The following is a 22,147-nucleotide window of genomic DNA, read 5'->3' as shown; positions in this document are numbered from 1 at the left end:
AAATAAGATGGCTGTATCTTCTCTGGGCTATTGTCCGGAGGAATAGAAAATACCCCCAACTCTTTTCTAGAATGTTAACCTTTAGGGAAAAAAAAAATGTTGTGAGTAGCATTAATTCTTCTTTTTATTCTGAGAACCAACTGTTCCCTGTTACTGAACTTCATTTGGGCAAAGATGCTTCCTTACAGGAAGTACACAAAGAAATGAAGAGTAATCACAGGAAAAAAAAAAAAAAAAAGTACAATGGAAAAAAACCTCCACCACCACCATCAACAACAAAACAACATCCAAAGACAAAAACGTACATTTTATGGTGACAAATACATGAAAATGTATCTTAAATCTGTTGTGGCTTTACTCTGTTGTGCAGCTGAACTCCACCACAACCGTTCTCTTACTTCCCCTCCTTAAAAGGAAAGGGGTAGAAAATATGATGGAAAGGGCTCAAGGGCTGAGATAAGGACAGGGAGATCACTCAACAATTATTGTGATGGGTGAAAAATACTCAGCATAGGAAGATTAATATAATTTAATGCTTATTACTAACAAGCTAGAGCAGTGAGAAACTAAAAACAAACTAAACGTACCTTCCCCCTGTCCACCCTCTTCTACATCCTCCCCCTGAGCTGCACAGGGGAATGGGGAATAGGGGTTGTGGTCAGTCTGTAACACTTCGTCTCCACTGCTCTTTCACATTCACTCTCTTACCCTGCTCTGCCGTGGGTTCCCTCCCATGAAATGCCATCCTTCATGACCTGATCCTGCATGGGCTTCCCACAGGGTGCAGCTCTTCAAGAATTACTCTAAATATGGGTCCTTACCATGGGATCCCTCCTTCAGGAGCAAACTGTTCCAACACGGGTTCCCAATGGAGGGCAGCTCCCCCCAGACCCCTGTGCCTGTGTGGGCTCCTCTCCACAGGCTGCAGCTCCGGCCTGGGGCCTGCTCCTGCGGGGGCTCTCCATGGGCCGTAGGCTCCTCTAGGCCACATCCATCTGCTCCACAGGGGGCTCCTCCACGGGCTGCAGCATGGAGATCTGCTCCATGTGGGACCCATGGGCTGCAGGGGGACAGCCTGCTCCACCAGGGGTCTCTCCACAGGCCGCAGGGGAACTTGTGCTGTGTGCCTGGAGCACCTACTGCCCTCCTTCTGCACTGACCTTGGGATCTGCAGGGCTGGTTCTCACTCATCACTCTCCCAGCTACTGTCATGCAGTGTTTTTTTCCTCTTTTTAAGAGATGCCCTCACAGAGGCATAAACAATGTTGCTCATTGGCTCTGCCCTGGCCGGTGTAGACAACTGGAACTGGCTACCAAACCCTTGCTACATAAACCCAGTAAACCTACTCTAAAAGGTTTATATTTTTCTTGTGCTTGGGGCCTCAGGGCTGAATGCAGTACTCCATGTGGGAGTCTCATTAGAGCAGAGTTGAAGAATCACCTCCTGCAGCCTGCCAGCTACACTTCTTTTGATGCAGTCCAGGATATAGTGGCTTGTCTGGGCTACAATCACACTCTGACAGCTCATGCTCAGTTTTTCTTCCACTACTACCCCCAAGTCCATCTCTGCAGGCCTGCTCTCAATCCATCATTCAGCTTGTACTGATTCTTGGAATTGCTCCAGCCCAATTGCAGGTCCTTGCACTTGACCTTGTTGAACTTCATGAGGTTCACATGGGTCCACCTTTCCAGCCTGTCAAGATCCTTCTGGATGGCATCCCTTGACTCTGAAGTGTCAACTGCACCACTCAGTTTGATGTCATATGCAGACTTGCTTAAGATTTACTCAGTCCTACTGTCTGTGTCACCAATGTAGGTATTTAGCTGTAGCAGACCTAATATGGACCCTGAAGGACACCTCTTGTCATTGCTCTCCACCTGGACATTGAGCTTTTAACTGCGGCTCCTTAGTTGTCACCACCCAATCAGTTCCTTATCCACTGTACATTCCATCCATGAAATCTATGTGTCTCTGATTCAGAGACAAGGATGTTGTGTGGGACTATATTAAGGCTTTTCACATGTCAAGGTAGATGACATCAGTTGTTCTACCCTTGTCCACCAATGCTGTCATTCTGTCATAGAATAGTCTGTCATAAGATAGTCAGGCATGTTTCCTCTATGAAGCCATGTTGGCTCTCCCCAGTCTCCTCCCTGTCTTCCACATGCCATTAACATGGTTTCCAGGAGGATCTATTCCATGATCTTGCCAGGCACAAAAGTGAGGCTGACTGATATTGTAGTTCCCCAAGTACTTCTTTTTACCTTTTTAAGACATGGGTGTTATGTTTCCCCTTCTCCATTCACTGGACACTTCACCAAACTGCAATGACTTTTCAAAAATGATGAACAGTGGCTTAGCAACTTCATCTGCCAGTTCCCTCAGGACCCTGGGATGCATTTTATTAGGTCCCATGAACTTGTGCACATTCAGGTTCTTTAGAATGTCTTGAACCTTTGCTGTCTTATGTATCTGTATAAATCCTACTTATTCTTCACACCCCTAGCCAAGTTTAGCTCTAGCTGTGTCTTGTGTTTCCTGATTCTGATTACTGAGATAGTAAATCTAAGGATTCTGAGACTTATACTTGTCTGAATCACTTTGACAAAATCAGAAAAATTGAATATACTGCTGCCTTCTGATGGTCCCAAATCTTCATGATTAGCAAATTATTTAATCAGTAGATGCATTAATTACTGTAAAGTAGAAATAAATATTATTGTTTCAGCTTTAACCAAGATCACATCAATAAATTAATGTGGGACTTGTGACTTCATTTAATGAATCTTTATTTGTTAATGTACTTAGCAAGTCACCTTCACAGTGCATTTAGACAGCAGTTTTTTTGAAGGGACCCATACAAAGTCAGGTGCACAAATTTTCCAGTGGTAGAGGAAACCATAGTCCACGCTTGCAAAATCATTACTAAAAATGCACTTTCACATTAAAGCCAAAGTGTTGATAGGAAGAAAACTGGAAAACATGAAGTCCATTTTTAAAAAAGAAGGATGAGTGAAAGACTTCCTTTATTAGAGTGCTGAATAAAAGTACACAGTTGCTTAACTGTTTGCAGTGTTAGATCTCATAAACCATTAATGGACTATTTGATGGGAATACCAGTAAGCTCAAGTGAGTACAGATACAGGAGTATGAAAGGTGACATCTTTCATTTTCAGTTAATAATGTTTCTGGCTATAGATAATGTATATATATATATTTTTATTCACCACTGATAAGAACATGATTAGAGAACTGTGTTCTGCCTTGGGTGACACACTTCTAGCACAATGTGACTCTGCTGGATGGAGTCTAAAGGAGCAAATCAAAAATGATAAGCAGTCTCTAGAATTTAGCTGAACAGAAAAGATAACTGTCACATTAATTCTTGTGCTGTCCTTTTTCTTTACACATATTTTGTGTGTGTGTGACAGAGAATAATGACATACAGCACTATGGAAGATTTCACTTAGATGTTAAGTACAACTTTCTAATGATAAGAACAGCCAAGCACTACTATAAATTGCTGAGGTAGTCTGCAAAATCTCCTTTGCTGATTTTTTTTTTTTTTTTTAAACTGGCAAGCATGTTATCAGTAGTGATTAAAGTATGTTTGGTCCTACAATTGATATATCAGGATGAAGGACAGGTTTTGTTTCCCTATTTTCTGTCATTGTTTGTTAATACACTGGCAATGAAGCTATTGTTTTTGGTCATTAAAAGTGTTAGGTGTTATGTGTATGTATGTTTACATTACAGGACATAAAACACTGTTAAATGACTGTTATGTGTATGTATGTTTACATTACAGGACATAAAACACTGTTAAATGACTTCTACATGAATTAATGCTCTGAAATTCTTTGTGTCCTGATACTATAACAGAGTGAGAATGGATATAACTTTGTGTTTTTCACTTAATTGAGATTCTGGAAAGCGTAGAATTCAGTAATAAGATTTTTCTGTGCATGTGATATGGCCCTTGGCCTATTAAATACTATACTTCCATTGCTAGTAAACGACCACATGATCTACTTTCAGTTAAATGCACAGGAATTAGGATTGATAGGCTTTGTCTATTCTTGCTAAGTGTTGGATATTTTAGGGTTTGTTTGTTTGTTTTTCATAACACAACAACAGTTGTCTAATGAGCAGGGGGTTATTACCTAATTTGATTTATTTTTTTCTAACCTTGTCACAGATTCATAGAATTATTAAGCTTGCAGATGACCTCCAAGATCATCTGGTCCAACTGTCCCCCTACCACCATCTTGTGTTGTGTAATGGTTATTGTTAATATTTTTCTAAAGATAGGAATAAAAATAGTATAGTGCAATACTGAACTAATTTTGCAGCATAGCAATAATTTAGCACTTGTAAATAGTAGCCTGGTTTACAGAAAAGGTTCTAAATGTGAGAGTGTAGTTCCAGATAATGAAAATAAACTAATATTTACAGCTGGGCAGAACTAGTTATAATGATATTTAAAAAGACACAGTCTAACAAAGTTTGCTAGATAACATATAAATTGGCTCCAAACAGATCCTAGGAAGAAGAGGAGGATCAAGCTATCAATATCACATCATTAATGTTACCATCCCACCTCTTCTAGTGAAGACCTCAGGATGCTAATAGTGTATTTCAACCCAGTCCCCAGACTGAAACTCTTGCCCTAGGACTTGAAAAAGCAAGGACAAGCTGAAAATAACAACAGATAAAAATGAATAAATGACTGGTTATTAAGAGTTTGTTTTGTTTTGCCTTTTTTTTTTTTTCTGTATAACAATTTTTAATTGTAGCATTGTTAAGATTTGTTTTGTATGTGGACAAGTATATGGAAAGTATTAGCACTATTAAGGGATGTCGGGAGGAGCTGCCTCCAGTCACTCCAGTTCATAACTTGTCCTGCCCATCTGCTGGAATGCAGCTTGGTGTCCCATGGACCTGTGGTTTCTGTCCAAAATGAGTATGCATCTGCAACCCTAACAACCTTAGTCCCCCCTCCTACTCCTCCCTTTCCACAGGACACTGACATACCAGGTCACACAGACTGCCGCAGACTAGGTGTTACCTTCAACAGTACCTACACACAGGGCTCATATAAAACACAACTGCAGACAGCAAGGTCCCCTCCTCCCCTTGAACTGGCAGAGACAGCAGGTCCATGGTGCAGAAACACACGGTATCTCCGGGCTTACCAGCACACACATGTTCACAGTTCCCCGGAGCACTGACACAGCCCTTCTGCCTGCCCAGCACCCTTGCCCCGATCCCATCTACTCTCACTTACGCCGTGGGTCACCTACTCGCCATGTGCTCCAGTGTGGTACTTGCTGCAAGCATATAGCACTCACACTCTCATCCCACTGGCACCTTGCACACGGGTCAAGCCGAATACTATCGCAAACTTTCTGCCCATTTGATACTCCTGGCCCAGAACTGAGACCTCCTACTCTCTGGTGACACCAGCTTGGTGTTTTCCAGTAATTACACATGCACACCCTAGGCATACCAGGTTTGGGGAAGATACAGACTCTCAGCCCCTCCAGCAGCTGGCACCAAGCACATGACCTGTAACCCAGTGTCCTGCCCCAGCTAACACTGTGGAGCCCCCGCACTTGCCTTGCTTCTCTTCCCCTGGAAGCTGGTTTTAGGAACACACGCTAGTTCCATTCCAGGGTCTGGAGGCTGAAGACCTTCATCCATTCCATTAGCTGATACCACAAGGCCAGGGCACCTATGCCCCTGGTGTATCTCCCACTGCTAGCCCCAAACCCACTCATGCTATCCTCATATCAATTAGCATGACTGATGCTTCTTGTTGTTGTCTCCTTTATGTTTACTAGATTTGTATCCCTATATATTCTGTTTATGGCTTCCCCCTTGTAGTGGGTTTACATGGCAAGGTTTTGATGGGGGGCTGCAGGGGTGGCTTCTGTGAGAAGAATCCAGTTTCAGCCTGCTGCAGAAGGACCCGCCACTGTCCAGAGCCGAGCCAATAAGCGATGTTGTTTGCACCTCTGTGAAAGCAGATTTAAGAAAAGGGAAACAAACAAACAAACAAAATAAAAACCTGCTGCGCAACAGCAGCTGGGAGAGTGATGAGTGAGAACCAGCCCTGCAGATCCCAAGGTCAGTGCAGAAGGAGGGCAGTAGGTGCTCCAGGCACACAGCACAAGTTCCCCTGCGGCCTGTGGAGAGACCCCTGGTGGAGCAGGCTGTCCCCCTGCAGCCCATGGGTCCCACATGGAGCAGATCTCCATGCTGCAGCCCGTGGAGGAGCCCCCGGTGGAGCAGATGGATGTGGCCTAGAGGAGCCTACGGCCCATGGAGAGCCCCCGCAGGAGCAGGCCCCAGGCCGGAGCTGCAGCCTGTGGAGAGGAGCCCACACAGGCACAGGGGTCTGGGGGGAGCTGCCGCCCATGGGGGTCCCATGTTGGAGCAGTTTGCTCTTGATGGATGAACCCCGTCTACAGACCCATGCTGGAGCAGTTCTTGAAGAGCTGCACCCTGTGGGAAGCCCAGGTAGGACCAGTTCATGAAGGACAGCATCCTGTGGGAAGGACCCCATTCTGGAGCAGGGGCAGAGAGTGACTGAGAAGGATTGGGGGAGAAGTTCTATACACTGACTGCAACCCCCATTCCTCCATTCCCGTGTTGCTCAGGGGGAGGAGATGGAAGAGAGTGGATGGTGGGAAGGTAATTTTAGTTTTTTTCCTTTGTTTCTAACTTCTGTAGCTTGTTAGTAATAGGCAATAAATTTCTCTAATCTCCCTGCACTGAGTCTGTTTTGCCCATCACAATAATTGTTGTGTGACCTTCCTGTCCTTATCTCAACCCTTGAGCCTTTTTCATCATATTTTTTCCCCTTTCCATTCAAAGAGGGGCAGTGAGAGAGTGGTTGTGGTGGAGCTTGGCTGACCACCAGAGTAAAACCACTACACCCCTTTTCCATAGTATTCCATTTGGCAAAAGAAGATAACCAGATAATCTTACTGAAATAAAGGTTCCCACACTGCACATTCCCTTATCAATTACTGTGGCTGACCATGTTTGGCTCTTCTTAGTGCCTGTTACTGGTGCTCTTATTGTTGGCTCATCAGGTTTGTGCTCCTGTCCTTGTTTATGGATTCCTCCTTTTCTCATTAACCCATGTCTGTATTGAAAAGGAATATATGTTCTCTCTTTCTGCATACCTTTACAAGTATCACAGTAACTGGACTGCTGTTGCTAACTTTATTATACCTAATATCTAATCTAAACCTACCCCTTTTTTAGCTTGAAGCCATTACTCCTTTTTCTATCTCTACAATCCCTGACAAAGTCCCTCCCCAGCTTTCCTGTAAGCCCCTGTTATGTATGTTCACAGTATGTATGTTAAGTATTGAAAGATTGCTACAAGGCCTTCTTGGAGCCTTATCTTCTCCAGGCTGAACAACGCTAACTCTCTCAGCCTGTCTTTGTAGGATAGGTGCTCCAGCCCTCTGATCATCTTTGTGGTCTTCCTTTGGACTCATTATAATACTTATATGTCCTTTTTGTGCTGGGGGACCCAGAACTGAGCACAGTACTCCAGGTGGGGTCTCACGAGGGCAGAGTAGAGAGGGAGAGGTTCCTTCAACCATGCTTTTTTTGATGCAACCTAGGATACTATTGGCTTTTTGAGCTGCAAGCACGCATTGCTGGCTCATGTTGAGCCAGGTCCTTCTCAACAAGGCTGCTTTCAATCTATTCTCTGCCCAGCCTGTATTTGTACCTGGGATTGCCCTGATCCAGATGCAGGACCTTTCACTTGGCCTTGTTGAACTTCATGAGGTTCACACACACCCACCTCTCAAGCTTGTCAAGGTCCCTCTGGATGTCATTCCTTCCCTCTAGCATGTCTGCTGCACCGCAGAGCTTTGTGTCCTCAGTAAACTTTCTGAGAATGTACTCAATCCCACTGTCCATGTCAATGACAAAGATATTAAACAGCACTGGTCCCAATACTGACGCCTGAGGAACACTACTTGTTACTGATCTCCACCTGGACATTGAGACATTGACCACAAATCTATGAGTATGACCATCCAGCCAATTCCTTACCTGCCAAATGGTCCATCCATCAAGTCCATGTCTCTCCAATTTAGAGACAAGGATATCATGGGTGACAGTGTCACATGGTTTGCACAAATCCCAGTAGGTGATGTTAGTTACTCTTTCCCCATCCACCAATTATGTAACCCCATTGCAGAAGGCAACCAGATTTGTCAGGCGTGATCTGCCCTTAGTGAAGCCATGTTGGCTGTCACCAATCGCCTTATTTTCCATGTGTCTTAGCATAGTTTCCAGGAGGATCTGCTCCATGATCTTGCCAGGCACAGAGGTGAGACTGATGGGCCTGTAGTTCACTGGGTCTTCCTTTTTTTCCCCCCCTTTTTAAACATGAGGGTTATGTTTCTCCTCTTCCAGTCAGTGGGAACTTCACCCCACTGGCTTCTCAAATATGATGGGCAGTGGCTTAGCAACTACATCCACCAACTACATCTCCTCGGGACCTGTGGATGTATCTCCTCAGGTCCCATGGACTTTTGCACCTTCAGGTTCCTTAGATGGTCCCAAACCTGATCTTCTCCTATACTGGGCAGCTCATCATTCTTCCAGTCATTGCCTTTGCCTGTTGGTGCCTGGTTATGTTCCTGGAGCTCTTGTCAGTGAAGACTGAGGCAAAATAGTCCTAAAGTACCTCAGCCTTCTCCATATCTGTGATTCTATGATATTCCAGGTGACCAGGTCTCCCGTTTCCTTCCAGAGAGGGCACACGATTTCCCTAGTCTTTCTTTTATCACTGATTCTTCTTCTATCACCAATATCACCATTTGGTTGGTAGCCTTGCTGACATCTGACTATAAACGCACTCCATCATAAAGACCACAGGAATATTGTCATGTTACTCTTCAACACACACAAGAGCAGAGGACTCAAGGCACCAATGTTAAACTCTGACCAAAGCCCAACATGGAGACTGATAGGAGCAAATGTCAAGCCTGTCCAACACACTGGTGTGGTGACTAGGGTAGATCCCAGTTACCTGTAACAGAATTTACAGTGTTTGAGTACACAGGTCTGTGGAGTGCAAAGCTTTTCCTGATCCAGCCCATCCTTTGTTTGGTCCACTTCATAAATTGAGCATGGCAGTGTTCTTTTCCCACCTTGAAAGACGTACATATAAAATAATAATTTGACTTTCCAGGAAACCATCTTGACACCTCTGAGGTAGTTGAATGAATTTTAGCTAATCTTAATTATAATGATATCTTAACTGAAGCAAAAAAACAAACAAACAAACAAACTAACAAAAAAGGTTGTTTGCCTTGAGTTCAGATTTTAAAACAGAGCAACACAAAATAAAATTAGATTGGTATAAAAAGCCTTTCATAAGTAAAAATTGATTGTCCACATATTAATTCTTGAGTGGAGAAATTCACATTTATTTTTAATACAAAAATGAAACCATAGGAGAAATAAGAAAACTGTGATATAAAAAGTAAATGAATAGCATCAATTGCTATTTCTAGATGAAGGATATCCGATCCCTGTAGGATACTCTGGTTATTTCTGCTTTCTATGTAATAGGCAATTAAACACATCTAAAACCCTTTTCTGGTACTGACACTAATAGGTACAAATCAGCACACAATATTTTTTAGTCCTCTTGCCTTCACCAAATAAGGCAAATAATACAAACTGGGCATTGGAAATGGTTTGTTCTTTTTCCTGAAATAAGTTCAGGAGTTATTGGGAAAAGTACAAGTTAGTTTAGGATGAAAGCATGCCAGCAACTATTTCAGCAAATAATGAGGATAGATAATGTAGTCCAAGTGTCAGAGGACTGGCGCTGTTTATTTAATTAGTAGCTACAACAAGATCAAGGAATGCCTGCTGGAGCATGCCAAGACTTCCAGACTACATGCTAGGGTGTCCTTTCCAGGCCTCTTCCTCATCTCCAGCAGAATTAGAATGACCAGACCTATATTTTAAATACTCACAGGAGATTGTTACCTTTCATTATGTTTTATTTTTATAAATAGTATTAAAATTGCATTTTTTTTTCACATCATATCTGTATTTTCAAAAATAAAATTTATAATGTTTTCAGAACTTTTAAACTATATAGCCAGCAAAACTGTTCTGTTCTTTTTCAAAATAATGGCTGCCACTCTATCGTTTTGAGCATACATTTTTTTTAAATGCCTCACTCAGTGCTGATAATAAATATGATATGATGATTAAGGATTGCTGCAGTATTTTATATGTAATAAGATCTTAAAGTCATGTATCTTTTTCACTGCTAACAAAATTCAGGCAGACTAGAATCTGTCTGGATATAATTCTGGAATATCTACTCCTAATTATTTCAAGGTTTATAGACAGAATTTAGAATTGCTTAGTGTATTAAATGGAACACAGAAATCCTAGAGATTCTATTATTTTTAAAATAAACAAGTGTTACCTAAACTTTCTCAACAAAGATTTTTCTTCCCGGAAATTTAATTCAAGTTCACATACTACATTTAGAATAGCTATACCTCATAATCCCCAAATGCTACAACGTATGAATGCAAAGGATTTTATTTTAAGCAGCGTTTTTTATTTTCATTTTAATTTATTTGATGAAGCGTTATTGAGAAGATGACAAGATGATTTTATTGAACATTTTTTAGACAGAGCAGTTGAATAAAAAATGTTAATTTGTTTAAATTTTAGTGTGGAATAGATATTTACTATTTTGTTGTTGTTTGATTTTCTTTTTTTGGGGGGGAGGGAAAGGAGGAGATGGGGAGGGAAGCTGTGTGTTTGTTTTTTTTTTTCCTAGAATATTTTGACCAAAAAGCACTACTGCTTTAACTTTGTAGAAGGAAAAGTGTTGATGCTTATCAAACAGGCTTTACTGGATAAATGCATAAAATGCTTCATATCTTAAATCAGTAAGTATACTAATTCTGTTTCTTAAATTTATACACGATTTACTGTATTGGAAGTGCAATTTATGTTCAAGTGTTTTTCTTTCTTGTTTGTTTTAAAGCAAGCAAACAAACAAAAAAAAATTTTGGTTTCAAACAAAATAAGCAAGAATCATCCCAACAATGGTGTTTGCGTGATTGTTCAGTTGTTATTTGCATCATATTTCAAAAGGCAGTTATGTTTTTCTTCCTTCCTTCCTTCCTTCCTTCCTTCCTTCCTTCCTTCCTTCCTTCCTTCCTTCCTTCCTTCCTTCCTTCCTTCCTTCCTTCCTTCCTTCCTTCCTTCCTTCCTTTTTTCTCTTTTCTTTCTTTCTTTCTTTTTCTTTCTCTTTCTTTCTTTCTTTCTTTCTTTCTTTCTTTCTTTTTCTTTTTCTTTCTTTCTTTCTTTCTTTCTTTCTTTCTTTCTTTCTTTCTTTCTTTCTTTCTTTCTTTCTTTCTTTCTTTCTTTCTTTCTTTCTTTTTCTTTCTCTCTCTCTCTCTTTCTTTCCCTCTTTCTCTCTTTCTTTCCCTCTTTCTCTTTCTTTCTTTTCTTTCTCTTTCTTTTTCTTTCTTTCTTTCTTTCTTTCTTTCTTTCTTTCTTTCTTTCTTTCTTTCTTTCTTTCTTTCTTTCTCTCTCTCTCTCTCTCTTTCTCTCTTTCTTTTCCTTCCTTCCTTCCTTCCTTCCTTCCTTCCTTCCTTCCTTCCTTCCTTCCTTCCTTCCTTCCTTCCTTCCTTCCTTCCTTCCTTCCTTCCTTCCTTCCTTCTGTAAATATGAGAGATTATTTGGAAGATTCCTTTAACCTCCAAACTATTCAGGTTGCATTATTTTATTTGCCTTAATTAAAAAGGGGAGGGGAAATTCAATAATACGAAATCTTCAGGTGTTTGTATGAATGGGACAATAAGCATATTGGCTTTTCTCTCAGACTTTTGGCCACCTTGATTGCTACAGCTTTTGACACATTCTGTTTTGAAATCTACCATTTTAAAATGGTTTGTTGCCTCCCACTAAAAACATGGTTGAAAAAAGACAACAACACTATATGCATGCAGAGCATATTCTTTAATTTAGAATGTCATTGTAGCATATCAAAGTATATTATGGAAACATAGATGCAATAGAATATAAGATATTTCTTTTTCTTTGCACTTGTGGAAACATCAGTTCCTAAGAACATTACACTTAGATAAATGGAATTTGTCTGCTTGTAATTTCAGCAATATGTAGTTCAATTACTTTCTAGTGTCTGGTCTCGAACATCCAAAAAATATGATCGTCATTTCTGTATCAAAAATTGCTTCATTCATTTTAAATTGACCTTATTCTGTTGTTTAGAAATTTATGTTATGGGAATAGATCGTTAAATTAGAGAAACTCCAAAAATCAAAAGCTCATTTTTATTTTTTTTTTCCCTTTTTTTCCTTACTTCTCAGAGTTGTTTTGCGATGGAAGGCAATCAGGAAACAAGAAATATAGAATCCATGCAAAAAAAAACTGAAGACTTTGTGGTCCATGAAATGGATAATAGCTTTTTGATCCCCTCTGTTATTATTAAGTGTGAATAGCTTATCCAAAGTACTGTGCGGTCATATGAAAACTGCTTTTTATTAATATAATCAGACACCTCTGTGATGATGACATGGTGTACAACCAGAATTTGCAGAACATAGCTATCTAAGCTTCTTTTCAAAAGAACTGGTGTTTAAAATTTGAATCTGAGTTCTGTTTCTTGGAGGAATGAAATTGCAGTGAACCTATATTGCAAAGAAATGCTGATTAAGAAAGCAGTCTGCAGAACTGCTCAGTATAGATCAGGGAAAACAAATCCCATAAATCCTTTACCTCTGCAAGATCAAAGCTCAGAACTATTCAGTTTTCTACATCTTTCCTTCATTCTGAATCCATCTCTTTGCTGTATATTCTGTTTTGCCTTGATTTAAGATTTTAAGAATAAATAAATAAATAAATAAATAAATAAATAAATAAATAAATCCATCTTCTTCTATTGTTCATTCTTACATCTTACATTTCCAAGAAGGTTTGAATCTGAGGTCTGATTATTTTCTATTTAAATAGATTCAGAGAAAAGTATCTTTTCATTGGAAGACTGGAACGTTTAGGATGATTATTTGCTTTGAATTATTGTGAGGGAGCAGAGGTGACTATGAGGTGTTTCAGTATCTGTCCTTAACATGCTTGTTTGTCAGGCCTATACTTAGTTGGGTTTTTGTTTACCCATACAACTAGGAAAACAGACAGTGTCTTACTGGCCTTTTAAGTTAAAGTAAGCTCTAAATAAATTAAGGTTCATTTCTCTATAATATATTGAGAAAAAAAATATTTTGTTGTTGGTGGTGATGGTTTAACTTTGGACTTTTAAAGTTATTATTGTTGTTCTGATATCAGAACAGCTGAAACTCTGAAACATTAATTTCACTGAAAGAAAATATACTTGATTTACCAGATTGGATAAGACAATTTCTGAGAAGGACTCCAATGTAGTCACTTTCTTATTCGGGATGGAAAGTTCCTTGCTCTTCAGTTAAACCTCTAATCATAATACAGTTTTGATAACTATCTTCAGAGAAAAAAAAAATCACAAAATATTCTTAATTAAGGTACTTAAAATAACAATTTACGTTGCTAGTAAAAAAAAGCCTGTATTGCCCAAAGATGCTCTTGGCCACCAGAACTGCACCCATAATGTCATGCTTCACTAGGGTCTCATAAGAGGTGCATATAGAAGCAAACACTACTGCATATTATTGGTCTGTATATTTGCTTTTAGCAGACTGTGAACAAATACACAGTTCTTGTCTTTGTGCGTAATTATTCAAAAGCATCTGTCATATCTAGTCTTCACACAACAATCTATTTTCTATATGACAGTTTCTGATATTTTGTTTTCAAGGATCCATAGATAGTAAAACAAATAAAAAAATGTTACAAAAATTATTCATATCTTTAAAATCCATCTTATGCCTCAGGCTTGGTTGGCCTTCCCCAGAAGCTGCAATGGAGAGCCTGAGTGAAGTGGCATTGTTCCACTTTCCTTTCAGAGTTCTTCATGAGCATGTGGAGTTACATCATTGGGCTTTCATCCTGCTCCATACTGATCACTGGCTTGTATGGTTTTCTTTTTTTTTTTATTTTTTTTTTAATTTTTCTTTTTTCCCTAAACTGGTATTACAAAATGCAGCAGGATAATTGAAAATCATCTTTCCAGGACTACAGTTTTGTGAGAAGAATCTTTTGGGCTTTAAGTAGTAAAGCTGTTAGTAAACTGAATTTGTTATTTTTTTATGCTCTCTGAGCAGAGAGCTAACCTTCTCATATTCAGTGGTTAGGACAAGTCGTTCTTGGAATTTTGCTCAACTCTAGATGCTGGAGATATGTGCTTATTTTTTGTTGGGTTCCACTCCAAGGCAGACAGAGAATCGTTATATTAAAGTCAGGGCTTTGTATTAATAAGCGTTTCTATTAATTCTTCAATTATAACTAAAGGTGGAATAATCCTTACATTTTTCCCTGCTTCCAGGAATGTTTTGGAGTCTCATCCAAGAACTGGCTAATATAAATAAATAAATAAATAAATAAAAATAATTAATAAAATAAAATAAAATAAAATGAAATGAAACAAAATAAAATAAAAATACAATACAATACAATATAATACAAGTAATTAATGGGAGCAAACATCGTCACTCTGTGTTCTCTTCCCAGGTAATCATCCTAATTTCCAGATTTATGAATATAATTTCTACTTCCCATTCTATCCAGCCCAATTAATCTCATATTCTTTTGCCCAATAAAGATTAAACGAAAAAGTGGAGGTTGTTTCCTCCAAATGCTGAACATTCAACAACCATGCTGAAGTGAATGCTTACACTCCAGTCAACATTTGAGCCCTATTACTGCCCCCTAGAAGCACTGAGTGGGATTTTCTATATCTCTGGTTATTGCTTTTATGTTAAAGCATTACAACTTTCAGCCATATTTTTGAATAAATCAGCTTTTAACCCATATATACTTCTGTGCTGTGTAATCCTACATCCTGGACTGAACCCCTGTTGGGTTTTAATGCTCTGACCTACAGAGATAAAAGCTAGGTCTATGTGCACAACTAAAGTTAGTCAGCTTAATGTGTAATGGAACAGAGATTTCAGTATGCAATCTGATTTAGAATCAAGTGAAGAAATCAGACATCTGTAACACTTCATCTGGATCCTCCCTGTTACACCTTTGCAACTTCACTAGGAGACTGTCCTATGAAAGAATATTCTTGGTTTGTTTAAAAGGTTCTAAGATCAAGAAAAGAACTGGCACAATTTAGAATATTTCAATGAAGTCTCAAGACTCTGTGCAACAACAAGGATACTCTAAGACTACAGAATGAATACCAGCCTTCAGGTTTCTTTTACCATACTCTCTTTGGAATGAATCACATAACCCAGTACAGACGTAATCATATGTAAGTATATAGTCACACCTATATGTATACATGGAAAGTTTTTTATAAGACAGAATAAAGCAATGCAGAAGAAGAAATAAGTAGAGATGAGATATTAAAAAAAAAAAAAAAAAAAAAAAGGAGAAAAGAGAAAGAGATGCTGTAAGATGAGGTTTTATCCAAACCTTCTTTACAGAACCTGCTTTGGCAAGGGGATTGGACCCTATGATCTCCTAAGGTCCCTTCCAGCCTCTACAATTCTGTGAAAACACTGCCTTAGCACTAACTGTTCAGCATACACTCATAGTAGAAACTGAAAGATGATATAACATTTGCCTTGAAGGAAACTGTTGATTTTGAGGTAACATAATTAATGTTTGTTGTTTAAAGCACAAATATTATTTTAGCATTGTTTTGAAATCTGTTTTGTTTCACCATATAAGTTTTGCCATAATTACTATTGCTTAGAATTAAACCTGGCACTAGCACCAAACTCAGACACGTTTAAGTAGCCTTTCTCCTAATGTTGTATTTTAAAAATCTCTAGTTGCTCAGAAAGAAATCTATTTGAAAATTGTGGTACCAATATAAAGAAAGTAAAACATAATCAGAAGTAGCCATGGAAATTCATAGAATCATAGAAACACAAGGTTGGAATGGACATACAAAATCATCTAGTCCAACTGTCCTCCTATCAGCAATACTACCCACTAAGCTACTAAATCATATCTCATAGCACCTTGTCCAGGTGCTTCTTGAACACCGCCAAGGATGGTGAGTCCACCACCACCCTGGGCAGGCCGTTCCAGTGCCTGACCACTCTTTGAGAGAAAAAGTTTTTCCTGATATCTAATCTAAATCTCCACAGGTGCAACTTGTGGTCATTTCCTCGAGTCCTATCATTAGTTATCTGGGAGAAGAGGCCGACCCCCTCCTCATCACAACCTCCCTTCAGGAAGTTGTAGAGTGCAATGAGGTCTCCCCTGAGCCTCCTCTTCTCCAAACTAAACAATCCCAGCTCTCTCAGCCGCTCCTCATAAGACTTGTGTTCCAGACCCCTCACCAGTTTTGATGTAATAATAATTACAATAATAAACAATAATAAACAATTATTATTCCAGTTATAAGCACTAACAATCATCTATCTTCTTTGTGGTATATATAATAAAAGTGGAAGAAATTTGAAGACAAATTTATATTAGAAATTAGGAGGAAATTCTTCACTCAGAGGGTGATGATGCACTGGAACAGGTTGCCCAGAGAGGTTGTGGATGTCCCTGGAGGCGTTCAAGACCAGGTTGGACGAGGCACTGGGCAACCTGATCTGGCAGTTCCTGAAAACCTAAACATCTTTTAAATGAGGCACACATACACTGAACTATAAGGTGCAATGGACGGAATTGCAAGGTAGATCAGAGACATTCTATAAATTTGCACACCAGTTTGTAAAAACCTGTAAGGCTTTCAGTTGCAGCCTCAAGAAAACTCCTTCTAAACCGGGTGAGGTGTTGTGATGTACAGCCTCAATGTATAATAAAAGTAAAATATGAGGGGTCAAATATTTAATATCATAATTCTATCATTTATTTATGTTTAGTCACCAAACTCTCATAGGTTTCACTCAAATACAAAAAAAATATTATTTTTCAATACATCAAAATATCAAACACTCATAGAATCTGCTGTAGCATCTATCAGAAGTTGTTTTAAATCTATTAAAATAAAGAAATACTTATAATGCAATTTACTATTCCACCTCTGTAGGTGGAATTCTAACATATACCTAAATATAAGGATCCCACGTTAGTTTCCCTTTACAGTTAATGGAAGTACTCCAACAGAGAGACTGCATTTGTCATGTGAAGTATGTAGACATAAATATACACTAATAAACCAAACAGAAAATATTTTGAGGTATGGAAGCTTAGTTAACTGTGCTGTTAAATGATTAGGATGGCTCCTGACATATTTGTCTTAGGCTAGTTAGGATTTCTCCAAACAGTTCTTGGTGATTTTTTTTTTTTTTTTAAATTTGATCATAATTGCTTAAAAACATGTAGGATTCGGTAAATGTCCTGCATTTTCAATTGCTACTCTTACAGCAACTGACCAGCAATTTACAATAGTGACAGGTCTAAACCAAAAGAAAGATAAAGATATAGCCAACCTGAATTTTAGTTGTCATCTGTTTTTAGACAAAGGATGAACTAAGGGTAAATGGAGAGTACGTGTAAAAGGTTAGAACCAAGTAGCACTTGAATATCTCTGCCTATAGCATATTTTAAATGCAACAAAATGAATGGTTAATTAAGAGAAAAAAAAAAGAAGAAAAAAAAAGAAACACATAGACAGTTAAGACTGAACTTAGGTTTGAAAACTCTGATTCTCAATTGCAATCTGTTCTCTTTTCGGTGTGACCCTTTGAACTATTAACAAGTTTTTGCATCAAAGTTAAAGAGTAGGTTCCTTGAATTCCAACTGGTTTGTTACACTCTAACAGTGCAACCTCTACCTCCTTTCCTTCCTAGGAATATATGAGGAAACTACCTTTCACAGAAAATAAGGCAGATGATAAATTTGCTTACTCAAAAATCTTTATACAAAAGAAAATAAATCTTTTCATTCATTTCTACATATTCCCTTTTTTGTCTTTCTCTCTCTATCTCTTTTTTTTTTTTTTTTTTTCTTCCTTTTCCTTTTTCTCCACAGAAATAAGGAAATACAATCTAAGCTTTTCAGGAGAATTGCAAAAATTGCATGAGACGCAGTACCCATTTATTTAATTTCTACTGAATGTGTAAGGTCTCAGAACAACAACATTTCTTTATTTTTTTTTTAGTTGTAATTTTAACACAAAACTGTTCTCAAAGTAGAGCGTACATATCTCTGTACACAGCAAGTATAGATATTTCAATTATCATAAAAGGCATGAAAATTAACATTCCATGTTTGACTTAATCACCTTCTTACATGGGAATGACTGAGAAGAAAAAAGAGTATTAAAAGCAGGTATGAGAAACAGTAGTCCTTTATTTTAATGTACCTATTCAGATTGATCTAATTAAACATCAAAATCTTTCTATCCTCTAATGTAGTATTTTAATGATCTGTTGCCATGGCCTTATAATTGTGTAAATGCTATACTGGTGTCTGTGTGTAAATGCCTGCATGCACTTGCAAATCAGGTCCAAGGGGTCTGTAGTTGTATAAAGCCTGTCAAGATAATTAGAGCAGATTGTTACTAGATCCATTATTTAATCGTAATTCATGTTAAAGCTGTGCTTTTGGTGTGCATTTAGAGTCCATAAATCATCAAACACAAATCTTTACAATATATTTCACAGTTTTGCTCAGGATACATTTTTCTCTATCCAAATTTCATTTGATCTTGCTTCTTCACCAGCTACACCAAATGGTAACAGAAGCAGCTAACTAACTAACTTTGTTGTTGCCAGTGAAACTATTCAGAGCTTATCAGAAGGAGCTTATTCAAATCTTATTCAAATTATAGTGAAAACATAAGATCCTGGTCTGTACACAAATAGTACGATAGTAGCTAATGAGATAAGAAGAGGTGTGAGGAGAGACTCTATGGTTAACATCAGAAGGAATATTTACTAAGAAGAGTATCAGAATTAAACCTTTCAGACTAAGAATGTCCTGGGACCTACATCCTCTGTGACAATCTGAACTATTTGCATAGTACAGAAGGAGAATTCTTGTTTTTTTTTTTTTTTTTTTTTCATTTCAGATGTTTAACTGCTGCAACTCTACATTTTAATACTAGGTAAACAGAACTGACCACTATGAAATTCTGATGGGTTTTGTTGACCAGTGCTATTAGGTTCTTCTTATGGGTTAACCCCACTAAGCCAGCTAAAACCCACACAGCAGCTCACTGACTCCCCCAAGTGGGATGGGGGAGAGATTCATTAAAGTAAAAGAGAAAATTCATGGGTTGATATAAAGCCAGTTCAAGAGGTAAAACAAAATCTACACAAGCAGAGCAAAATGAGGAATTCATTCACTGCTTACCATCAGCAGGTAGATGTTCAGACATTTCCAGGAAAGCACGACTCAACACACATAACAGTTACTTGGAAAAAAAAAAAAGCCATAACTCTGAACATTCCCCTTTCCTCCTTCTTTCCCCAGCTTTTATTGCTGAGCATGATCACGGAATCATAGAATCATTAAGGTTGGAAAAGACCTCCAAGACCATCTGGTCGAACCATCCCCCTACTACGAATATCACCCACTAAACCATGTCCCATGTCCCTAAGTACCACATTCAACCTTTCCTTTTCCTGGCGACTCCATCACCTCCCTGGGCAACCTAGGGCTTCCTGGGCTTCAGTAAGTTATGTCATCTGATTTTCAGCAGCAAGGTTTAAAGGACACAAGTATCCCACAGGCTTTAAGTTGCACTTATCAGCTCTTAAACCAGATCAGATAGTACTTGACACTATTGTATTAACACTTGATTCTGACTCTTGAATCCTTGTTTTTCCATTCACATAATATTCTTATGAATATTATGAGCACCCCCTTAACAGCAGGAGATATTCTATCTTGCCTGCTTTTTGAGGAAACCATATAATCCTGCTTTCTCAGGTAGGGCTGTTGATAAGGACTTCTTATCAAGCTGCCATCTCAGATTCTGATCTTTAATTCTCACTTTGTAACTGCTTGAATTACAGTTAGTTTGACTTCATTTATTTATTTATTTTCACTAGTAGCAGATCAACAGTACAGTATTCCACCTTTGAAGTGACTGTTCAGAGATTGATTTAAAGAAGTTACTTTTACTGCAGTCTTAGTAACACTTGCTGTACTGGTACCTTTCTCTGATCTCACATATTTCCCATAGTGCTTTGCAGAACTTATCTCAAGCTGTGCCCTCTGAGTTCAGTGCTTCAGAAGAAGATGAAGAAAGAAAGAATCAAAAAACAGTGTGTGTGTGTGTGTTTAAATATCAGCTTTCAAGCAAAGTGTTCAAAGTCATCCAAACAGTCCAAGGGGTTACAAACACCACTGAGCTGGAAATAACAGATATATATTGTGGAATTTTATTCTTACTGTAGAGTACTTAGTAACTTAAATAAACCAATTAACTTCAGTGAGACTATTTGTTCAGTTGAGAGTTCAGTAAGGCAATGTAACTGTTTCACAGTCTAACATGTGCCATGTTTAGAATTGCAATGCTGGGGTAGTAAAATTATTTGTTTTAGTAGGGAACTATAGTCCTTTTTTACTATTTTTTTTCTTGTTTGTTTGCTTGTCTGTTTTAATATGATCCAGGCCACTTAATGCTATCTGGGCAACACTGCAAATTGTATTTTCTGTATATGTATAAGGCATATTCCAGGTATATTTTTGTATGAAAAGGGAAAAGCAAATTAATTCTCTAGTGAATACAAATCCTGTGTATAACAACATATTTCGCAAGATGAGCTGAATAAAATCTGTGTTTTTTCAAACTTGTGTAGCATCATCATTTTAACATACATCAATTAAGTAGAAATACATTCTGATGTATTATGTATTATATATAAGAAATCTTTAGGGATTTCTTTAATTCCTGTAGTGCTGGCTAAAGTGCTAACTCTAGGTGCCAAACTAGATCTGTTTCCAATTACTTTTCCAAATATTACTGGCACTTCAGACAGTAATCGTGTAACCTTTTATATTCCCAAAACATGTTGTGACGTTCAAAAATACCAGGGCCATTCCAACATGTATTTAATCAAATTCATTACATATTAATTGGGATTCAGTATATTCCATGGCTGCATTTAAATTATATTTTGCAGAGCTTGACAAAGTGTGCTTCCTCACCCTCAGAAATTCATAGAACTCTTCATACTCTTCATGTTGGTGTTCGTCTTCCTGATTACAGTGCTATTTTACAGAAGCACTCCTTCTAAGAACTGTCTGTTTGAAGCAGACAGATAGGAAACCAGATTTTATTCTATAAAGAATTTCTTGCCTAAGAAGTGTAAATCCATCTGCCTCTTTTAAAAAGCTGATGGTGTCTGAGTATAGACAAGTTATCCCCTGTAATGTTTTTCCTGTCTCCATTTTGCAGACTTGGCAGTTCCAACTCAATTTGTCAAACTATAGCAAACAGAAAGTACAAGTAGCATATCTTGCAATCAACTGAAATAAGTAATGACTTCTTTGGAACTCTATTTTATGACTCTGATGGCTTGTTGATCAAAATGGTACTGGCTGAAATTAATGTAGGTAAAAAGCCTCTAAAGCTAGGGGCTGGGGGGGGGGGGGGGGGGGTGGGAGGAAGACAACCCTATAATAATTAAATGTAGGCTTTAGATAAATTATCCTTCCAGTTTAGCCAGAATCAATACAGTCTTGGTAGGAGACGTGCATTTCTTGTTGCCTGAAGCATGTTCTGCTATGCTGGATATTGCTAATGAAGTGAAAACAGTGGTCAGGTAACCTGCTCTCCCTCCCCAACCTGAATCTGTGCTTAAGGTTAGTTGGACTGAATAACAAACAATCCTATGTATAAAGAGTTGAAGAACTGCAAAATGCTCACGCCATCGGCAGGAGATGTAAGAAATGTTTAAACAGAGCTTTTAACATGCTTTTTGTAACTTAATTGATTTTTTTTTTTTTTTCAAAGTGTCACATTCCTATATCAGGAGAGAGGCAGGGAAGGAAGTTGAATTGTTTTTCAGTGTAGTTCTCTTTCT

Source organism: Anser anser (assembly GCF_964211835.1).
Source record: "Anser anser genome assembly, chromosome: 1".
NCBI classification, from domain to species: domain Eukaryota; kingdom Metazoa; phylum Chordata; class Aves; order Anseriformes; family Anatidae; genus Anser; species Anser anser.
The sequence above is the reverse complement of the archived record's forward strand: the minus strand, read 5'-3'. Positions refer to the sequence as shown.